Raw genomic sequence first — 21,250 nt, 5'->3', positions numbered from 1 at the left:
GTTTCTTTACAACTTATAAACAACCTTTCGCTACCTGTATTTTATCCGCTGCCACCTTCAGAATTTGAAAGATAGTATTCCAGTCAACATTGTCAAAAGCTTTCTCTAAGTCTACAAATGCTAGAAACGTAGGTTTGCCTTTCCTTAATGTATTTTCTAAGATAAGTCGTAGGGTCAGTATTGCCTCGCGTGTTCCAACATTTTTACATAATCGAAACTGATCTTCCCCGAGGTCGGCTTCTACCAATTTTTCCATTCATTTGTAAAGAATTTGTGTTAGTATTTTGCAGCCGTGGATTATTAAGCTGATAGTTTGGCAATTTTCACATCTGTCAACACCTGCTTTCTTTGGGATTGGAATTATTATATAGGCCAGAAACATTAGACATTGTACTTGCACTCATAACGGCTTGACAGAAAAGACAAGAGGTTGGGCGGGGGGGGGGGGGGGGGGGGGGGAGGGTTTAGTGTCTTCTTACAACATGGCAGTATCGAAGGTGGCTTACAGTCCAACAGGCTGCTACAGTGCCCCAGCCTGGAACAATCTGGTCAAACAGTATGAATGGAGGTTGGACATAGCTGTGAAAACTGTATTCACGATGACAGCAATAAAGGGACTTGCTGACGAGTGGTCATGCATCGAGCAAAAATCCCTAGACACTGATGCTCTGGAGACACAAATACCAGTATAGAGAGCACCGGAATATGTCAATCCCCTGCAGAATCATTTTACGACAAGCCGCTACAACCGAGGATAACATCAGCTTTTATTAACATGGGATTTGCAGGTCAACATGGGTAGGAGTGCCTGTTTAAGCCCCCTATAAGAAAGTGAATGCAGATGGTTGTGGAAGATGTGATTATTTTTATGCTTCTAAAAAGAAACAACGTACTATCGCCCGTATTGTCGGCGAAACTCTGTGGGTGTCCCCTTCTGTTATCTCATCCTACCGCCATCTCATTGACTTCTTCTGTCGTGGAGAGGTTATCCCACGTTAATCTGGACAAAGCGATCCTCCAATACCGATTATACCTATTTTTCGAGACAAATAATATCGAGGTATCATTCCTCCCTCGTTGCAGTATCCAGTAGTCATTCACTGGATGTTTATGGCATGGTATGAATGGTATCCCAGCTAGTTAACCAAGCAAATAACCAATGCTGATATTTCTCTGAGCATTGAAATAACGTATCAGTTATCAGTCAGTAAGTGCCTGAATAATCACGACACGCCAGTGATACCTTTAAGCCCTTCATCTACGCCCACACCAGGTCACCTAGTTTTGCACTCTGTTCGTCACAGCTCGAACAGCAAAACAAGGAAACAAAACAAACAAGTAACGTAGAATAATGGGAATGCTGATACTCCATTCACGTGTTTCACTGTAAACCGAAATACTTCGCAATTATCCCTGGGTGGTAACAAGCATCTGTTTTACGCCCCACAGGATACAGGGCGTTCCGCTTTCACCCATCTCCTTACTAGGGATTCACGTACTATTAGCCGGTTGGTGGAATCTTCCTTTATTGCATTTATACTTGTCGATTGGGGGTATACAACAAATTGTCGAAGCGTTCGAACATGATAACCGACGACGGGGGTGGTCCTGGAAGGACGGAGCAATCGTAACACCAGCAATCAAAGCAAACAGAATACAGCGCCTCAACGTAGACACTAGTGATGACAGGTGAAGGTACAAACAGCTCATGATTCCACGGCAAGTGACACTTTCACCATTGCAAAAAGTTCTAGTGGTGGCGCTGGCTAGTGTAAGTCCGATGGTCTAAAAAGTAATAGCATAACGTATTGCAATGATGCAGAAAAATCCTATCACTTCTTTCGTGCTGAAACATGAACAGAATACGGCGGAAGTACATTCCACACACAAGAAATCTGTACGCTGTTAAGTGAACTGGTAGACGTGGTGGTTTCCATGCTCTGTTGTGGAGTGTCAAAGATAGCGACTGAATGTTCGCAAGTTGAGCCTCGTTCATAGTTGCAGTGGTGGTAAAACGAGGCAGCCGGAGAAGGGTAGAGGACGCAGGGAGCACTTTTTCACAGGCGTCTTTATGCGCATCTGTCAAGGTAATAAGTGTAACGAAACTCTGACTGGAGCCGAATGCGATAACCATCTGTACCTTCAGAACGTGCGACCGCTTATATCCGGACAATGATGGTGTGTGAGACAGCCTTGTTCTGGAGATTTAACACCTCGAAGTGACTGGTACTAGCCAAAAAATTGGTGATCTACCAACTGCTGAGAAATGCCGCTGCCAAATTCTGTCTGCTGCTGGGACACAAAAAGCACATAAGGCCTTCGTTCTTCGGAGCGACCACATCGCGCCTATGCTCAACCGACGAGAAGGAAGACGTTTTCTGTATGAAGGCACCTCTATGAAGAAGAAGGAGGCGTTCAAATATTCGGTGGATTTTAACTGTTGTCACCATGTTGAGTAAAGTACTAAATTCTCTCATGACGATCGTATCATAGATTAGAATCCGGGATATTGTTATGCAGTACGCAAGGAATGTGTCCATTGAATCTCTTTACTCTCCCATTTTTCTTTGAGGAAAAAATGAGCGTTTAAAATTATAGGTACACAGAAATGAAACTAATATTAAAAATTGAACTTTTTTTGTTTTTTGTTTTTTTGATGCTTGCAGGGATCGGGTCCTGCAGTTTGTCTCCATTTAACAGAACCACCCTGTGCTGTGTAAGGGATGTGAACGCAAGCGAACTTTCTATCGAGTGAACTAAATACAGTTTGTCTCCATTTAACAGAACCACCCTGTGCTGTGTAAGGGATGTGAAAGCAAGCGAACTTTCTATCAAGTGAACTATATATAAAGTTCACTTGACAGGAAGTTTGCTAACCTTCACGTCCCTTATACAGAGTGGTTGTGTGGTGTGTATTCTGTCCGACAGAACGGACACCACACTGTTGTTGACACAGTGGCCTTAAATATCAAATTTTGCCGGCCGGGGTGGCCGAGCGGTTCTAGGCGCTACAGTCTGGAACCGCGAGACCGCTACGGTCTCAGGTTGGAATCCTGCCTCGGGCATTGATGTGTGTGATGTCCTTAGGTTGCTTAGGTTTAAGCAGTTCTAAGTTCTAAGGGACTGATGACCTGGAACCGCGCGACCGCTACGGTCGCAGGTTCGAATCCTGCCTCGGGCATGGATGTGTGTGAGGTCCTTAGGTTAGTTAGGTTTAAGCAGTTCTAAGTTCTAGGGGACTGATGACCTCAGAAGTTAACTCCCATAGTACACAGAGCCATTTGAACCTTTTTTTTTTATATATATATCAAATTTCAGATGGAAGACCGAAGCCAGCCGCAATTGTTCATCAAAATTATTCAATGGTGAAAGCTGAAATGTGCGCCGGAACAGGTCTCGAACCCAGTCGCCTTATCCGCCTCGGCCATTCAGAGACGCTTCCCATCCGAACCAAACTCTCAACTTGTCACACTCTATCAGCGTCTACTGACCGCTCAGCTAGTTGCCCGCAGTGAGTCCCGTCTCCCTGCAAGAGGCTCGGACACTCTTGCGCTTCCGCACGGTAATTATCAACATATACACTCCTGGAAATGGAAAAAAGAACACATTGACACCGGTGTGTCAGACCCACCATACTTCCTCCGGACACTGCGAGAGGGCTGTACAAGCAATGATCACACGCACGGCACAGCGGACACACCAGGAACCGCGGTGTTGGCCGTCGAATGGCGCTAGCTGCGCAGCATTTGTGCACCGCCGCCGTCAGTGTCAGCCAGTTTGCCGTGGCATACGGAGCTCCATCGCAGTCTTTAACACTGGTAGCATGCCGCGACAGCGTGGACGTGAACCGGATGTGCAGTTGACGGACTTTGAGCGAGGGCGTATAGTGGGCATGCGGGAGGCCGGGTGGACGTACCGCCGAATTGCTCAACACGTGGGGCGTGAGGTCTCCACAGTACATCGGTGTTGTCGCCAGTGGTCGGCGGAAGGTGCACGTGCCCGTCGACCTGGGACCGGACCGCAGCGACGCACGGATGCACGCCAAGACCGTAGGATCCTACGCAGTGCCGTAGGGGACCGCACCGCCACTTCCCAGCAAATTAGGGACACTGTTGCTCCTGGGGTATCGGCGAGGACCACTCGCAACCGCCTCTATGAAGCTGGCCTACGGTCCCGCACACCGTTAGGCCGTCTTCCGCTCACGCCCCAACATCGTGCAGCCCGCCTCCAGTGGTGTCGCGACAGGCGTGAATGGAGGGACGAATGGAAACGTGTCGTCTTCAGCGATGAGAGTCGCTTCTGCCTTGGTGCCAATGATGGTCGTATGCGTGTTTGGCGCCGTGCAGGTGAGCGCCACAATCAGGACTGCATACGACCGAGGCACACAGGGCCAACACCCGGCATCGTGGTGTGGGGAGCGATCTCCTACACTGGCCGTACACCTCTGGTGATCGTCGAGGGGACACTGAATAGTGCACGGTACATCCAAACCGTCATCGAACCCATCGTTCTACCATTCCTAGACCGGCAAGGGAACTTGCTGTTCCAACAGGACAATGCACGTCCGCATGTATCCCGTGCCACCCAACGTGCTCTAGAAGGTGTAAGTCAAGTACCCTGGCCAGCAAGATTTCCGGATCTGTCCCCCATTGAGCATGTTTGGGACTGGATGAAGCGTCGTCTCACGCGGTCTGCACGTCCAGTACGAACGCTGGTCCAACTGAGGCGCCAGGTGGAAATGGCATGGCAAGCCGTTCCACAGGACTACATCCAGCATCTCTACGATCGTCTCCATGGGAGAATAGCAGCCTGCATTGCTGCGAAAGGTGGGTATACACTGTACTAGTGCCGACATTGTGCATGCTCTGTTGCCTGTGTCTATGTGCCTGTGGTTCTGTCAGTGTGATCATGTGATGTATCTGACCCGAGGAATGTGTCAATAAAGTTTCCCCTTCCTGGGACAATGAACTCACGGTGTTCTTATTTCAATTTCCAGGAGTGTATTATACACGATGAAAGATCTGAATGTAAGGCACAATAATTTCATTACCAAAAAGTTTAATAGGTAACAAGTCACAAATGAAGTTATATCTTATACCTACGTTTCACATAGTCGCCAACATTCTCAACACTTTTCTCCCATCGTGGTACAAGTTTCAATATGCACTCTTCGTAGAAGGCTGTTTGGTTGGAGTAAAGCCATCTGTCGACCGATGATTTCACTTCCTCATTTGTCACAAAGCGTTGGCCGTCCAGGTGAGACCAAACAAATGAAAGTCCAACGGTGCAAGTTCCGGACTGTAAGTGGATGCTGCAGCAACCCCCCCCCCCCCCCCCCCCCCCCCCAACTCAAAAATTTGGTATTTTCTCACGAATAGGAGAAGTAACATGGGGACGAGCACTGTCATGAAGACGTTTGACACCGTCAGCATTAATGTTGTGGCGTTTGTCACTAAGAGTACGGCGCAACATAATATAGGCTGCAGCATTCACAGTGGTTCCACGTTCAGCAATGTCCACCAATAACACACCATACATATCCCAGAACTCTGTCACAACCACTGTTCTAGCAGACTGAGCCACTTTGAATTTTTCTTCGTTCTGGGGAACCAGCATGTTTCCACTCCACAGAGTCCTACTTGGTTTCGAGAGTGTAGTGCGTAAGGTGGTCATGTCATTTCGTTTTTGTATGTCTAGATCTACATCTACATCCATAATCCGCAAGCCACCTGACGGTGTGTGGCGGAGGGTACCTTGAGTACCTCTATTGGTTCTCGCTTCTATTTCAGTCTCGTATTGTTCGTGGAAAGAAAGATTATCGGTATGCCTCTGTGTGGACTCTAATCTCTCTGATTTTATCCTCATGGTCTCTTCGAAAGATGTACGTAGGAGGGAGCAATATACTGCTTGACTCCCCAGTGAAGGTATGTTCTCGAAACTTCAACAAAAGCCCGCACCGAGCTACTGAGCATCTCTCCTGCAGAGTCTTCCACTAGAGTTTATCTATCATCTCCGTAACGCTTTCGCGATTACTAAATGATCCTGTAACGAAGCGCACTGCTCTCCGTTGGATCTTCTCTATCTCCTCTATCAACCCTATCTGGTACGGATCCCACACTGGTGAGCAGTATTCAAGCAGTGGGCGAACAAGCGTACCTACTTCCTTTGTTTTCGGATTGCATTTCCTGAGGATTCTTCCAATGAATCTCAGTGTGGCATCTGCTTTAGCGACAATCAGCTTTATATGATCTTGCATTTTAGGTCACGCCTAATGCTTACTCCCAGATAATTTATGGAATTAACTGCTTCCAGTTCCTGACCTGCTATATTGTAGCTAAATGATGTGGGATCTTTCTTTCTATGTATTCGCAGCAGATTACACTTGTCTACATTGAGATTCAATTGTCATCGTTGTGCACATCAGAGAGAGAGCAAGTTACGCTATTGTTAAACAATCTTTGCTCTGGCATTGCCTTTGAGCAATCTGAGGGATTTTTAGTAGAAGTGTGGTAGGTGATGGATGTATTCAATAGTACTGTGTTGATTTATTTTAAAGGGCAGAATGCTTCAATATGATGTATACATAGATAGGTGAAAGGAATATACATTTTGAATAATGTAATTGCTTCTGAAGAGAAGAGCTTTGCGGTAAGACTGCAGCACTGTGCACCTAGCTATCGGAATGATTATTGTCAGCTAGTTAACTTTCTCAGAGCTGAAAGAAAAATTGCCACACTTCTCTGAGTCATTTATTGACATATTAACTGATTAAGCTGTTGGTTTTTTAATAGTAATTCTCTGTTTACATCGTACTCTTTTAAAATTATTGTTCACTTTGTTAAGCATAGTATTGAACAATACTATGCAAATACTATGCAAATGTTATGCTTGAAGATCACGCGAAGTTTTACTCTGTCTTTTTTGAATACACACTTCATTCTAAAATCGTTGTCTTAGAATCGCATTTCATAGGAATAGTTACTCTCCCCACCCACTGTTTAGCATTACCACATGTAACATTGTGAATAAGTATTTAGAAACAGAAATCTAGCTTAGCCGTTCTATGCTTGCTGTCTGTTGTTGTGCTTTCGAGAAATATGCAACTACGTTGTCAAGACGCGAGGTCAGCGGAAGTTTCAATTAGGGCCAGATAATTGTTTTACTTCTGTTACGCATTTAATATAAAGAGAAGTTGCATTCAGACCAGTTACAGTTCAGTTCAAATTAGGTTCTGTTTAGTCAATAATTAGCATACGAGTTTTAGTTGGATAACAGTTTGTGGGAACATAGTTTTGGTAATACGTAGAGTTTTGTAGAGTGGGAGGTAAAGTTGGCCTAAATTTCAGACAGGTACAAATATAGGCAGTTCATGTAAACTTTTGTGTTCAGTTTGTGTAATTTCGTGTCATGTGACTATTATCGATTACTTTATTACGTAAACAATTGGTCTAATAGTACAGGTTCTGTGTGGATCGCCGTTGAGGAGTGGGACAATCTGGACCAACAGTGCCTTAATGAACTTGTGGATAGTATGCCATGGCGATATAAAGGCATGCATCAATGCAAGAGGACGTGCTACTGGGTATAAGAGGTACCGGTGCTCACAGTAATCTGGACCGCCACCTCTGAAGGTATCGGTATATGGTGGTACAACAATGAATGTGTGGTTTTCATGAGCAATAAAAATATATTGATCTGTAATCCAATTTTCTGTACAGGTTCCGGAACTCTCGGATCTGTGGTGAAGCAAAACTTTTTTTGATGTGTGTAGAATAACACTTCGCGAATCCGAAAACTTTTCTAGAGTGTATTCGCCAGATGTTTAAAGAAACACAAGATGAAATGAGTAAGAAAATTTACAAGTCACAGAAGAAGTTAGTAAATCACTTAGGGAAGAAATTAAAAATGACCTTCAACCAATAATTCACAGTTTTGCAACTAGATTGCGTGACCTTGAAACAGAAGGCGAAAACTTGAAAACAAGTCAGCGTAATGACAAGGACGCATTGTTAGCTAAAATCAACACTGTAGTTCCGAGTGCGGTAGTTATACAGATAAAAGAAAGGAACGAACATCTTAACACAACGGTAAAAGAAATTAGCGAACAGATAGAAAGTTTGACAAGAACCAAAAGAACATTGAAGCACAACTAAAGGACAAGTTGATGACCTACAATGAAAATGGCAAATTTGTCAACGAATGCAGATAGAGATTAAAATGTCACAATGCCAGTACAATTTTTTGACACAGCAGAGTATCAGTCATTAATAAATATTTAAAGAAAACCAAGAGAAAATTAATCGGGAAAATAAACGTTATAGGAATACTGTTCATGAGAGAGTCTATCATCTTGAAACGAAGCTAAACCGCAATGGCGAAAAAGACGAATGTGATCGTGTACATTCATATTCAGAAAACATTGGTGACGATAGAGAACAGAACGACACATCCAGACACTATAATGAATCGCCGATGTCGTGCAATAGAGAACAATCTGGTTCACACAGAAAACACTTTTTGACAGTATGTAAATTCAACGTTTTTAGGAATTACAGTAACGAAATTGACCCCAAGCTTGAATTGGTCAGGTCCTATGTTCTTTACCACCAAATACTTTGAAGCGAAATACTTTGAAGACATGGTATGCAGAAATAAGTACTTACCAAACACATACAGTCCGTCGGAATTAATTCGAAGTTGTTTAATGCTCCGGTCGCCGCAGCGCCTGTCCCTTGCATCGTAAATCGGAATAACACAGGTACAGCAACATCATACAAAGTCTCTACACTAGCTCCTGGACTTACAAAAAGAAGCGAGCAAAGGACTTCAGTTTATACATGTAGAGAGAGAAGATTTAATAAAATATTTTTGTTACTTACTAAAACGTGACTACAACTAACATTTTATGTTTGGTTGTAGTAATATTTTTCTATTATGCTACTGACAGATGACGAACTCAGTGCATGTTTTATTGGCAATAACATATTTTTCATGTGGTGCAATTACAATTTTACAAGTTGCAGTTTTTTTCCTTTACTTGTACTGTGAAACCTTGCTTCTTGTCACATTTCATGATTCTAGGTCAGCAGGACGTGTCCTGCAGATTTTTATGAGTGGATTCATGAGTATCAAAATCTTTTATGGTATTGTCTTATAAAGCTAAAGTTTTTCACCACCAAGTTACGACAAATCTTAGTAAGTGATAGAAATTTCAACTTGATGCGTCTACCCATTCCCCAGCAAAATGGGTTTTAGCATTTGGACGACAGTCGGATAACAGTTGACAGAAAAAATATTTTTTTCGTGTGATATAATAACAAATTAGCAATTTTTAAATTTGCAAGACGCAATATTTACAAACGCTCAGGCGAAATCGTGACTAAACACTATCAAAATACGAAACATAATGCAAGAATAACTAATTACACAAAACAGTTCGCCTTACCTTAACATTCACAACACTTTTGCCAATGTCGACAGGCTCAGCTTAAGTACACAAAAACACGTTTGGCACACAAAACAACTTGTCACAGCTCAGGACTAGGCAAATACTACAATGGTAAGGCCAAAATCTGGGTTATGCCACGGATTTTACCTGACGATACATTGCAATGTATGCAAACAACATGGCGTACTAATTTAGACCTGTGGCTGATTTCGACTGGCACTCAGAGGAGACACACAATTGAAAATAAAAGTTAAACTGCATATATAATTTAAATAACAACAAGGTTTGTGTAAATACACCTTAGAAAAATAAAAGAAAAACCCACTGAGGATGCCATTGCTGTGGTGAAACACGTTTGAATGTTAAAACAAAACAGTATTTTGCGTACTTGCAAACAGGCGGAGCGATCCTTAGTTCGTTATTATTTTCTGCTAGTGCGGGACAGAACTCGAAACTCCAATACGATACGTAATTAGCGATCGCAGTTCTCGTGAGTCCGTCTTTCGTACACAAAATAACTGCCTGCTTATGGTAAAATAATGGAAGTCCTTATATGGTTGCAAAGACGAATTTAAGATAGAGAAAAAAAACATATATGATTTGGTATTCTGCGAACACGAAAGAATCGCGCGATGGTTCACGATGACCGGCCAAGTTCAGACATAAGTAAGACTTGAAAGCTATTGCTGGAGTTCGCACTCCCGTGCAGCTGTAGGTGCTGACGCCGCTGCGGTAAATGTTCACTGCTTCGAAACAGTGAGACTGTTTTCCGCTTTCTGCTCGTAATCGTGACTCATGGCCGACCGCGGACTGGCGTGCTACAGCAGCAGGGCACACCCCTTCCCCTTCCCCTCCCCCCCCCCCCCCCCCCCCCACTGATATGTGTGACGCTGCCTGTGGCTGGTGGCGGCAGCAGCGTAGCGTAATTTAGCGTGGGATTCCGCGTGAAGTTCACGGCCCATGCCGCGAGCGCAGTTCGCTGCGCACGGCACCAAGCTCACGGCGCCATCTATATATGCCGTGGCGGGCCGGCGGTAGGCATTCAGTCGTCATCAGACGCCACTATCTCTCATTGAAGCTTCGAGCCGCTCACCACAGCCAGCCAACATGCCTGACCCTTGCTGCGGAACTGGAGAATGTAAGTTAAATTTGCCTTGCTGTATGATACAAATGAAGACTAAGTGGCGTTTACATCTGTTGTCAATGACTTCTTTATTTAAAAAAATGGCTCTGAGCACTATGGGACTTAACTGCTGTGGTCACCAGTCCCCTAGAACTTAGAACTACTTATACCTAACTAACCTAAGGACATCACACACATCCATGACCGAGGCAGGATTCGAACCTGCGACCTGAGCGGTCACGCGGTTCCGGACTGTAGCGCCTAGAACCGCTCGGCCATCCCGGCCGGCACTTTTTATTCCTAGTCCTCTCTACGACTTGGTGAAGTCAAAGCGAGGGAGAAATCGTCATTGTTATTCGTCTTCTCTGGACAAACGAATTCAGCTATCCCTAGTTCTAAAATTGCAGTGTATTCATGCCATCAGATGATGACAGTTTGTTGTATTGATTCTCTTCAAGACGGTATCTGACGTCTAATATTTTTTGGGGTTAAACGTTCGGGCACCAATATCTACATCTGAACTCCTTTTTGAGAGGTGCTAGTCAGTTTCCCAGTTATGTCTGATATTTCGAAAATGTTTAATAAATCGTTTTGCAATGTCCCACCAAGGCAACAAATTGTCACCATTTGTTCTGCCCTCTGCTATGAACATCCAAAGTTCCCTTTTATTCCAGCATGGGTAATAAAAGTGTTCTCTGAAAAATGTTTATAGACGAACTACTTTTCCTAGTATATTAACAATAAGTCAAAGCCTGCAATTTTCATTATCTAAAATACAGAGTAGCAGTAGTCACGCTTACTATCGTTACATGTTGTGACTCCTAAGTTATTGACACACAAAACTATTTTATTTATCACAGTAGCCAAAATAATCGTATTGATAGCATCCACAACTTGTATTTGTATTTAAAATACTTCTCATTCGTTGTTCAGTCTCAGTTGCAAATCTTTTTATTTTTTAAAAATGAAGTTAAACCTTTCGATTACTGGATCATTTTCACATCTAAGTAGTTGCGTGAGCAACTTTCTTCTCTGTTGAAAAACTTGTACCACAGTACACTGGTATTAGTTTCTGAGTAGACGAGAAACAACTACTTAGATATGAAGATGATCCAGCCACGTCGCAACACATAATTTAATTTTTTTTTAAAATGTGCGAGAGAGACTGAACAATAAATGGGAATTGTTTTATTTATATTTAATTAGCAGTCGCAAACATCATGAGGCTGTCCTTTATGGACGAAAAAATTGTGTGCTTACAGATAATAAAAGCCCACAGACCATATAACCGACTTCATTTGTAAATCATTATACTGACACATTTATTCTTTAACAATAAGTAAACAAGACTACTTCCTTTCACTCTACTTTTTAGACCTGTGTTTTGATATTATGATAATTTTATGTACAGTACCAGTTATTCGTAGTGTACAGGATACGTCAAGCAAGCTGCATCTAGTATGCCATTCCTATTTTAGAGTAACCTGTTTAGACCATTAATTTCTTGGAACACCATCAGTTGTAATATGGTTATAGTAGGAGGAACAAGTGATCTCTGTAGTCAGTGACGAAAAAAATAGTCATTTGGTTTACCAGTTTGGCTGTAATCTCGAATGTGTTGCAGGAACTTGTTAGTCATGCGATGGCGGTTATATTCATGAGACTGCATTTCAAACCTGTCGTTATGATTATTGTAAATCAAATCGAGTGCTTATTCGGAAATACTGCTGAGGCCGACTGCAGTAATATCCTGACATCTTCTTCGGTTCTGTTAATCTATGTTGATGCTGCTTAGGTAGGTGAACAGTCAAGCTTCAAATCTGACACATTCAGCAGCTTTTGATGTTCGAATGGTTGTCTCAGATTTCGAGGCCTTGATCTTTCCAGTGGTTACATGCAGTACATTCTTACTGGTCTAGTCTTAACTGTCAGTCATTTGCTGCAAGCACATCTTCATTTCGCTAGATTACATGTTAACTTCAGCAACATCTAAATCTCTTGAAACTCCTGTTTCCCAGTGAATATCAAAGTTAGGAAAACACACGTAAAATCCGCCGAGGTTGTCAGTGTTGTCCCTGTGTTTTCTGAGTACGTTCCGAATTGGTCTGTTTTGTTTTCCAGCTTGCCAGGAATCCAGCTGCAACTGCGGACCCTCATGCACCTGCACAAACTGCGCATCTGGCACCAAGGGGTCTGCCGCCTCCAAATGAATAACTGTTTCCTCAAGTCCAACATGGTGAGCACCAATGCAAAAGCAAGCGTTTGTAATCGCTAGTTCTAGTATTAGAGTTGATACTGAATAGGTTATGCACATTATTCGAAATACACCTAATCTACAGTTTTCTTCAGTGGTATAGTAACATTTTTATAATTTTTTTTATTAAGTGACATTGACATTGTGTACATAATGAATTTCATCTTGATATGACTGCCATCGTTGGCTTCAAGTCCAAGTAGTGATATCAAATAATCGATACTAGCATAGAAAATACATATCAAAAGGTTTGTCGCAAGAATGTCTTGAGATGTTCTGACGTGATTCACAAGACATTCACAAGAGATTATATGCCTCTTTAGCAGACATGAATAAATTAGCTCGCTGCAGTGATTATGTTCTATCGAGTCTCAGAGTACGTATTGAAATATTTTGCCATATTTCTGCTTGTTTCTGAAACTCGCTGCACACAGGTGACGTGTAGAACTTGTGATCCACGAAGTAGAGATGAAAAGCACAGGAGTTCTTTCTGAAGCACAAAAGTTCCATGTTGATATATGCTTCTAACATTACTTTTCTAATCTCTCCATTGGTGGTCCTGAGATTAGGTACAAATCTTTATTATAACCACATAGCCATGCTCGTTGCCTCATTGCCTCATTTAAAATACTGTTAAGTGCAAACGCACACACGTCTTTTCACTCAGATATATGTTCAGCTTTGGATACAAGCGACAGCTGCTTGGTTAAAGATGCGAGCTCTGAAGTACATTAGATACGCTACATCTTGTAACCAAATAGCTGTAAAAGTTCTTGTGCGTCATGCACCGTACTACCTACTCTAGAGTGCATTTCAGTGTTTGGAATTATCAGGCACGTCGGACAGTAGACATTTTACGAACCCGGAGATGCACCACTGCATTGTAATAGATAGGTGTAGCCCATATGAAAGTATAACAGAAATGGTCGGAGAAATTAAAAGGCAATTCTTGTAAGAAAGACGACATAGTTTCCACGGAACCCTGCCCGATAGATTTGGCGACTCAGATAATCTGAATTCGAAGAAGACTGTGCGACTATTATTCTGTCACCATTGTATGTCTCACGTGGGAGTTACGGGAGTAAGATAAGAGAGAGGCTGGAAGTTCAGAAAATTATCCGGTATTGTCACTAAATAAAAGTGCACAATTTTCAACATTACTCTGCGTTGTTTCATTTGTTGATCCCAAAAAAGTTCGATTACACTCACAGCTGCAAATATGGAAAGAGATATCTCTTCACGATGTTTCTTGCAGTTCTCTGTGTCTAACCTCAACACTTCAGGGTTATGTTTTCTAAAATGCCCTTGGTTGAAAATCTGCGGCAGCAGATTTCTGCTGTTGCTTTGCTATTGGGTTTCCGATTATAAACGTTTGGATAAATGCTTTGTTTGTGAGCTGTGTAATCATGTATATGTTTTCCTTTCTTCGCTCTAACGAATTATTTCTTTTGTTACAGGTGTGACAACCGTCTTGCTGCATCTCACCCTATTTAAATTTCACTGCACTATTTAAATGTTTCTTGCTGCATTTATTCATCAAAATAAAATGCTAAAAATCTAAGTTATTGTGTACCTTATTTGGTTCAAGTACAGCTCCCAAGCTACCATTTCTTTTACTATATTACGACTAAGCGAGCAAGTGAGATATTCATCTCCAGATACATGAAAGAGTAAAAGTTCGCTATAGGGCCACGCAGTACAGCTAACCCTCTGGTGCAGCAAAATTGAAATGTGGAGTGAGATAGGGAGGAAGAGGCAGGTTAAATTGAAACGTAATCATTGACATATGTCTAGGTGGTTTTTGTGGAAATCCACAGCCCACAGATGGCAAGTACACTGCTTGAAGATGTTACCAGAATGAGATTTTCACTCTGCAGCGGAGTGTGCGCTGATAGGAAACTTCCTGGCAGATTAAAACTGTGTTCTGGACCGAGACTCGAACTCGGGACCTTTGCCTTTCGCCCACGAAAATCAAAGGTCCCGGGTTCGAGTCTCGTTCCGGCACAAAGTTTCAATCTGCCAGGAAGTTTCACACTGCTAGAAGTGCGATCGAACTCTGTGTGTAAATGCAGACTATCAGGAGATGGCCAGTAACATGAGGTGATAACAAAAGAGTGCGGGTGAGGGTTGCCTGTAGCATGGTTGCACCAAACATGGAGAATCTGAATATTTCTTCTAAGAGATTACATGCAGAACTAATTTCCAGAAAAATTCAGTAAAGCCAGACCTCTGTCAAATTCCTGTAATTTCCAGTCTTTCCACCAGGCCTGTCCTATAGTATATGTTTTCAATAGACACAGCTCCTGAATAAATATAGACACTGTATAGGGAATTAGTGGAAAAACTAATAATGCTATGTTTGAAACCTGTAAGGCCAAAAATATAAATATCTTTGGAGTTTGAGCTCGTCTTTTAGGTTGCTACAATCAACTGATTATTTTTTGTTAAAAATTATGTCTTATGACGCGTTTTGGCCTTAGTCCATCATCAGAACATCTGCCAAAATGAAACATGGTTCTCTTGAATACACAAGCGCAACAAACATATGACATTAAGAGTAAAAATACTTAAAAAGACCCACAGTTAGGCTTACATACCACATAAAATATCTTAAAGCATACTACTATGTAGCATCCCTGACATTGATACTTAACTGATGTCGAGGTTCTGTTTCATAAACGGACTACTATTACTGGCTTCCAGGTGGTATGATCGCTTGGTTGCAGTGAGATTGGAAACTTAAATGACAAGAAGATTGACAAATTAATTACAAGGAAAATTAAAAACAAGAGGCAAAAGCGTTAAAAACAAAAGTACATCGATAAATCAGGTGCTTCTTCTGAGCGCTGATGGGAAGGGGATGAAGGGAGAATAGGGGGGGGGGGGGCGGGGGCAGGCACTCACCAAATGTAGCTCATTCAGTTGAGAACCAACAATACACAGCATAGTTGAATCTGACTTCACACATAAAATAGTCACATAAGGTTCTACATCTACATCTACATCCATACTCCGCAAGCCACCTGACAGTGTGTGGCGGAGGGTTCTTTAGGAAATGCACTAAACCAGGCCAGGGAGAGGGAGGAGGGGATGTATTAGGTGTGGGGAGAAGCAGTGCTTTTTTTCTAAAATTTTGTAAATGGCACTCTCAGTTGTAGTCAATAAACCATCGCGATCTTACAATTTTCTGCAGTTATGATGAGTAAGGATATGCTTCACATGGAAATAAAAAAAGAGATAACATCATTGTTATTGAATTAATAGAACGTAATCGAGAGATCAGGGGTCGAATCTGATCAGAGGTCTGTAGCACAGAAGGTATTTGAGTGTAATTAAGAGTTCTGATATTTATTAAATGAAAGGTTGGTAGCACTGGGTTAATTTATGTCAAAGTGGTAACTGCACTTAGCATCTCCAGTCATTTTACATTATAAACTTAAGTAAACAAATAAAAATAAGCTTGCAGAAGTGTCTCATTTTGCCTACAGTGAATTCCACACTGGTTAAAGAGGCTGATCACTGCCATCTTCTCGCTTCCCTCCCTTGCTTTCCGTGTCGATCGGCAAATCTCTTCCTTTCAGGTACCATGAATTCACATAATCCCCAGTTTTGAAAATTCATAATAGAGGGTGGACCAACGTGACGAACATACGATTTGCTACTGTGTTCATATGCTTACTCTTCTAGGACTCAAGATAAATTTGTGAAAGCCTCTTTCAGATTTACTTGTCGGTGTTGGAATGCTGCTCGTAGACTTAATAAGGGGCATCGGAGACACTGGATATTTCTTCTCATCAATACATTCACGGAAACGTCTAAAAATTTGTCTTTCAGAAAGATTTACACAAGCTTCTTGTTTCTGCTTCTCCATAAGATACATCAGGTTTTTCCTCGTTAGTGCCCAAAACTGTAGCCTGTTCTGGGGTTTCATTGTCTTCTGATGTTAAAAAGCGGTTCTCCATACACCTGTCCAGGCACTCAAAGAACTTCACAACATCAATACGATTCCCTTTATTTCCAGCTGACATCAGACAAAAGTCAGCAATCGTAAATACATACATTAACTGTATAGTCGACATATGGCAGTAAAATACTTATTTTTGCCTGTACAAGTAAATTGTCTTCAAATAAGCAGCAATTACTAAGTTTAAGTCGGACGGATAATAACAAGAGCTAATGTTTCTATTCTGCTGCTTACTGCCGAGTTCCCGACCAAGTGAAACTGATTCGATAAATCGATTTCAATTTAAGATCACTTGAAATCTTCTCCAGCTGTTTTGAACAGCGCGTTGACGCCAGCTCATCGATTGACTTTCTAGTGGGAAGTTACATTTGCTGGGCTACATAGAAATGTACCGACATTTTTTCATTAAACAGTTTTCAGATGTTGTGTACGCATGCCACCTCGTTCCCCCCTTAAACAAAAGCCGCGGGGAAAAGTATCTTTATTGACTTATAGAGTAATGTACCAACAAAATTTACGGAATAATGAAATATTAAAATTGTTGAATAGTTCATGTATCTACAAATTTCATTAGAATAATTCTGCATATTAATAGTCTCACAAAAGTAGTAGAGTGGGATAATACTATGGATTTGATAGCAACCTAATGAAACAGTGATATAAGATGTTATCCGAGTTTACGCAATGGTCGTAGGGCTCCTGTGCGACCTTATGTCGCAACGAAAGCCATTTGGTGCCTTACATTAAAATATAAGAAGCTTGTTACATAAAACAAGTATGCTTGTTACTTCAGTATAGGAGAGCGACAAATTTTAAAGGATTTTTCTGCAGATAGGCTGTGTGTGAGAGAATATTATCTAGAAGTACGTAGAACAGGAGTACCTAGATGGGTACAAATTAATATAGGGTTACTGTAGGCGTAAGGAGGAAAGGCTGTATACACCAACGGAGTAAAGTCACAGGCCACAGACCTAAGTGAGTATTGCATTGAATGTCTCTTTGCGTCATCCGTTTCAGTGATACAGGGTAGTAGTTATAACAGTCCACAGGCCCCCAAGAGGAGATGTTTTAAAATTGATTAAGGAGTTAGAGTGAGTACCAACGCGACTTTGTAGAAATAACTGAGAAGTGGTTGTACGTAGAGATTTTAATGGCGGCAGGGGTGGCCGAGCGGGTCTAGGCGCTACAGTCCGGAACCGCGCGACCGCTACGATCGCAGGTTCGAATCCTGCCTCAGGCATAGATCAGTATGATGTCCTTATGTTAGTTAGGTTTAATTAGTTCTAAGTTAGAGGGGACTGATGACCTTAGACGTTGAGTCCCATAGTGCTTAAAGCCATTTTTGATTTTAATGTTGACCTTATTTCGGATAGTTCTTTCACAGGACGTCCAGAGTTATTGGTCGTCGCTCTTGGTTTGAAACAACCAGTAACATTTCCAACAAGAATGAGACATAGTACAACAACGACTGATAATTTATTTCTAAATCAAAGTGTTTTTCACGAAATATATGCGGAACCTATAATGAATGGTTTGTTTGGCCATAATAGTCGAATAGAAGCGATCAGTTTCCAAAAAGGAGGGACAAATTGCAGTTTCACAGAATGGTAAGTGCTGACTCAGCTACTCTATCGAGGGAAGTCTGCCAACGACAATCGATAGATGAGAAATTTGATTATATGCCAGAAAATATTCTTGTAAAACAACGATTCCAATTTTTTGTAATGAATCAGAGACAATGACAATGCAAGCCGAGGAAAAGAGTACATAACATCTGCCATCAAAATATTGGGTTTGAACTTAAATAGTTCAGTCGCTGTTGTACTATGTCTTATTCTTGTTGGAAATGTTCCTGGTTGTATCAAACCAAGAGCAACGACCAATAACTCTACACGTCGTGTTGCCACTATTTATTCACAACCGATACAAAAGAGTTACATGCTTGCACCTGTCAGTGTCCCTCGAAGTAGTCACCAGCGTTGTGTAGAACCCGTTGCCAGCGGTGTGGAAGGTGTAGTATACCGTCAGCAGAGGAGGTCCTGTTGATGTTGCGAATGGAGCGGCCTACTGCCTGTCGAATCTCTGGAACAGTTCTGAAGCGAATGCCACGAAATGGTTCCTTCATCTTCGGAATCAAATCAAAGTCACAAGGACTTAAGTCCGTGGAGTATGGTGTATGGTACAGCACTTCCCAGTCCCATCGACCGAACAGAGCAGCCACAGCTTGCGCTGTATGCGCCCGCGCATTGTCGTGTAAAATGATGGCTGGGTTGCGCAGAAAGTGTCGCCGCTTCTTCCGCAAAGCTGGTCGCAGGTGATTCTCCAAAAACGAACAGTCAGTAATACTGTGCGTTGACGGTCTACCGTGGAGGAACGTAATGCGTTAGGATAACACCATCACAGTCGTACACGAGAATCGCCATAACTTTAGACCTCTCCATTTGCACCATCAACACAACAGGCTTCGCTAACGGTATACTACGCCTTCCACATCGCTGGCAACGGGTTCTAAACAACGCTGGTAACTACTTTCAAGAGCATTAACAGGTGCGAATAAATAGTTGCCACTATTTAAGTTCCAACCCTCATTCAATGCAAGCTGAGGAAAAGACTGAACAACATTTGGCATCAAAATATTTTGCACTAGGAAGAAACAGCTTCATTTGATGCAGAAGACTACCTCTGATCAAGGCTTACAAGTACACTCCAAGCAGTGCTGCAAAATTCTTCAGTATATCAGCAAAAAGGGAAAAACCATGTACTATGCACAAAAAATTCAGTATCTAAAGAGCAAGGCAAGGACAATTTGTAAAGGCTTTTTTTAAAAAAAAATTACCGCTACCAGTCAGTTTGCGACTGGTGGCGGTAATTTAAAAACCCTTTACGTATTTATTGAGACAGTCACAGTCGAAAAATAGTCAACAAGGACAATTCGGATTTGTTTTAGGCATGGAACGAATAAGCACTATAAGACAAACGATATTCGACTCTCTGATGACTAGCCGTGAGCTAGATAATGTTAGATCCAAATATCAGCCGCTAGATTGAGTAGATTCTCCCTAGCAGTGCAGAAAACACAGGGACAGAAATGGTACACAGTTACTGTGCGAGAGGACACAGTTGTTGAAACACCGGAGTCTTATTCGGCAAGACGACGGTTCAAATCCCCGTTTTGTTCTCCTGAATTCTGTTTCCTGTGTCCTGTGATTTCAGTAGGGCTGGAAGAAATTGCTGGAGTGGTTTCTTTGAAACGGCACGGTGGATTTCCTTCCCATTCTTCTTCAATACGAGCTCAAATGACCTCGATATCGACGGGACATTAAACACAAATCTTCCTTCCTTTCAAGACAGACCCATAACATTTACTGAGATAGGCATTGCATATTCCACCAGCACACATCTGTTTCGCCAACTCAGCTGTTAAAGAAGGCACAAAGCACATGAGGTCACTCAATTAGCTCCAATGCTGAGGCAATGTACGGAAATCTTGTGTTGACTTATTGGCCCCATCCTCCTCTCCTTGCTTGAATTTCCCTTTGTGATTAATCTATGATTCAAAGTGTATTTCCTGAAACACTAAAATACTCAGTGGTATCACCCATTCGTAGAAGTGCAGATAAGACTTCCTATGTCTTCAACAATAATTGAAAAGGTAGTTTCAACCTCTATATTTTTTTATTGGATTTCTATAAGGATTCTCTACAGAGAAAACAAAATATGATTTCTCAAACTCTGCTATCGTAGAGCTACAGAAAAAAATGACTTTGAACTTACTAAGACCTTGGATGGTCTACATCAAGAAATTCAACATGAAGAAACTAAAATATTATGGCGTTATAGGGAAGCTTCTTGATGGACAGACAAGAGAAAACTGGTAGCTTTAGGAAGTGATGTCACCGAAAAAGATCGGAATGTAGTAATATTTAACATCACGTTTTGACAAGTACGGTGGTTGGCCCACTCTTTTCTGTAACCTACATAAATATTTTAGCATGAACTTTGGAGGGCTCTCAAAAACTGTAACGTTATCTGGTGACAAGTACACTCCAGGAAAAAAGTAAAAATAAAAATAACGAAGATCCACAAATGAATTATCCTAAGGGGCCGGAAATTGTTAGACGTGATGTATATGTGCAGACAAACAAATTATTACAATTACAGAGAAACTGTATGATTTATTCAAGAGAAAGAGCTTCACAAATCGTTGTGACATTACAGCCTTTATCACTGCGATTTTTAACATGTAAAAGTTTTTTTTTTTCTGTATTCGCGTCAGTATCTGCGAACTTTTAACTTATACCAATGAATGTTGTAACCAGATATCTTTGCCGCGCTTCTGAAAAGCGCAGAATACCACGATAGCTATAAACTGTTATACGCTGCTACCGATCAGTAAAAAAACGACGCACCTATGTTTCAAAATAACAATTGCCAATTTTTACTTCTGCAGGGAGCCGCGCC

General features: G+C 41.8%; 1 long non-coding RNA gene across 1 annotated transcript; it reads left to right on the top strand.

Moving 5' to 3' along the window:
- The first annotated feature begins 10,393 nt into the window (after positions 1–10,393).
- On the top strand, positions 10,394–14,386 carry LOC126281277 (uncharacterized). Its single transcript, XR_007551241.1, has 3 exons — positions 10,394–10,586; positions 12,693–12,807; positions 14,283–14,386. It is a non-coding gene; the product is annotated as an uncharacterized LOC126281277 (long non-coding RNA).
- Positions 14,387–21,250: the final 6,864 nt, after the last annotated feature.

The sequence above is a fragment of the Schistocerca gregaria genome, chromosome 7 (genome assembly GCF_023897955.1).
Source record: "Schistocerca gregaria isolate iqSchGreg1 chromosome 7, iqSchGreg1.2, whole genome shotgun sequence".
Lineage (NCBI taxonomy): Eukaryota > Metazoa > Arthropoda > Insecta > Orthoptera > Acrididae > Schistocerca > Schistocerca gregaria.
This window is presented reverse-complemented; position numbering and strand designations above follow the sequence as displayed.